The 2,471-nt window shown below is 51.1% G+C and overlaps 1 protein-coding gene across 1 annotated transcript in view; it reads right to left on the reverse strand.

The window, feature by feature from the left end:
* Nucleotides 1-2,471, reverse strand: part of CPAMD8 (C3 and PZP-like, alpha-2-macroglobulin domain containing 8) — a 94,933-nt gene that overhangs the window by 42,094 nt on the left and 50,368 nt on the right. The gene's annotated exons all lie outside the window — the stretch shown is intronic.

Raw genomic sequence — 2,471 nt, forward strand, 5'->3', positions numbered from 1 at the left:
CTGTACTGAGGAGCCCAGGAGCCCCCTCTAAAGCCACAACCAGATGTCCCCACTGAGCAACTAGCTGACAAATCTTCAGCAAAATGGCCCATGGTTGGCACCAAGAGGCCAAGCACACCCTTGTGGATGACACTGAGCTGTCACCAGCTGGACTGTCATCTCACACCCAGCACACCTGACATGGAGTCTGCAGGCTATCTGCTCAGCCACAGGCTCCAAGGTGAGCCCCCACGGTTCTGCTTGGGCTTCAGCAACCCTCTTACCAGTCTATCAGCTCGGTCTCTTTTTGGCCCTGGACAGGGCCTGGCCATTGTAAACCCATGATAGCTATACAGTCATAAAAATGATTCATAACTCAGATGTCTACCAATGGGTGAACAGATACAGTGGAACATTACACACCATGAAAAGGGATGAGGCACTGATTCCTGCTACAATACAGGAGTTATATGTGGGGAAAGAGAGTCTCAGTAGGGCTAATATGGATATGAAAGACAGTAGATTATAGATAGGGCTTCCCTGGTGGCTCAGCAGTAAAGAATCTGCCTGCAATGCGGGAGACTACCTGCAATGCAGGAGACGTGGGAAGACCCCCTGGAGGAGGAAATGGCAACCCACTCCAGGATTCTTGCCTGGAAAACCCCATGGGACAGAGGAGCCTGGGCGGGCTACAGTCTGTGGGGTTGCAAGAGTCAGACATGAGTGAGCGACTAAATTACCACCACAATGTAAGCAGACCTCAAAAACATCATGCTAAGTGAGAGAAGCCAGAGAGGAAAGCCCACAGAGTGTATGATTCCATTTACACTCAATGTTCAGAACAAGCAGATCCAGAGACAGCCTCTGAACCCTTCCTTTGGCACTGAGCATGGCCCCTGACCATCCAGGGTCTCCTGGACACACCCCCACCCCAGCATAGCCTTTGAAATAGCCCGTGGGGCTGCTCCCAGCCACTCAGCCCTATCTCCTCTTCCAGCTTAACTCAGAGGGGACTCTGGTGCCAGCATCTTGTCTTCACGCTGCCCTGGCTTTTAGCTGATCTTGGGTTCCAGTCTCCTTTGCCTCTGTGCTCGAGCCAGCTCCCAGTCAGGTTCCAAAACAAGGTCTCTGTGAAATGTCACTTTTATTATCTCTGGCAGGACTTTTCTGCAACCTTATAGCACATAACAGTGCTTGATTCTTGCCTTTCTAGGGATTTATCTATTTGCATATTTCATATACATGGGATCATACACTATGCAATCTTTGGTGTCTGGCTTATTTCACTCAGCATAATGTTTTCAAGGTTCGTCTACATTGGAGCACAAATCGGTGCTTCATTCCTTTTCATGACCGAGTAATATTCCATGATGTTGGGAAACTGTATCCCTTTGCACCATGTTTATTGATTCATCAGCTGATGGACATCTCCTAGAATGGAAAAAGCATCCCTGGCTTGTGTCCAGGATCCCCCAGTTGACCATTATAAATGCCTGGATGACAGCAGCTCCCATTTCTGTAGCACTCAGGCCAGGAACTCAAGAGATGCCTTCCACACACACTCTCATTTAACTGCCCAGCAGTTCCCATCTGAACTCAAGGCTGTCACTCCAGAGCCCAACTCTGGCCAAGAGGGCAGACCCCCTTTCACTCCCATGATGCCTGTGAGGCTCTCCTTGTGGCTCTGAATTATGTCGGCCTTCTTTCTGATTCTGTGAACTCCACTGAGACATGGTGGGGTGATCGAAGGCTCTCCAGCAAAAGTTCTAAAGGTCATAATCCCCGGAGCCAGCTGGGTTGCCGGGTGGGATGGCAGTGGCCTCTCTTCCACTTGACACAGCACTCACGATGGTGCAGCCATCACTTCCTCCCTACCACGTGCCTCTCAGGAATGGCCTTTCTGTTGTATTCGGCCTCCGACCTGGTAGGTGGCATGTGATGTCTGGTCAGGGTCCATCGTGTAATAGAGCGAGTGAATCGTGCACCCAGAGTTCCATGGTGGGACAAGATGGGAGAAGCCGCGCACCCAGCACTTCCTGTTTCATCAGTCTATTTCTCTAATTCATGCTTCAGTCTTTGCATCGACATTTCAGGTCTTCTGATGCCTACATCATACCTCCCGTCTCCTAGAGCTGAGCGTACATAGCTGGACCAGTGGATGCTGCAGACATTGGATATAGCTGAGCAGTGCGAGTGGGAGGAACAGGAGAATCCTTCTCTGTACATCTTAGAAATTCCTCTTGCAGAGGAAAGAGACAAGCGCTCCAGGCCTCCAGGTCGGAGGGAGGGCAGGCTGTGGCTCAAGTGTGCACAGGGCTTTGCAGCAGGTCACCAGGGATTTCTGCATTTCCTGTCGAGGCCATCCCATTCCTGTTGGCTCATGGAGATTGTATGCCTCATCTGATGACACACGGGTCCCTGAGGACTCCATCACGTCATGTCAACAAAGCTGCAGCAATGACCCGTCTGCCTCCGGGAGTTCCGCCCAGCTC

The sequence above is a fragment of the Bison bison genome, unplaced genomic scaffold (genome assembly GCF_000754665.1).
Source record: "Bison bison bison isolate TAMUID 2011002044 unplaced genomic scaffold, Bison_UMD1.0 scf7180017864221, whole genome shotgun sequence".
Classification (NCBI taxonomy): Eukaryota; Metazoa; Chordata; class Mammalia; order Artiodactyla; family Bovidae; genus Bison; species Bison bison.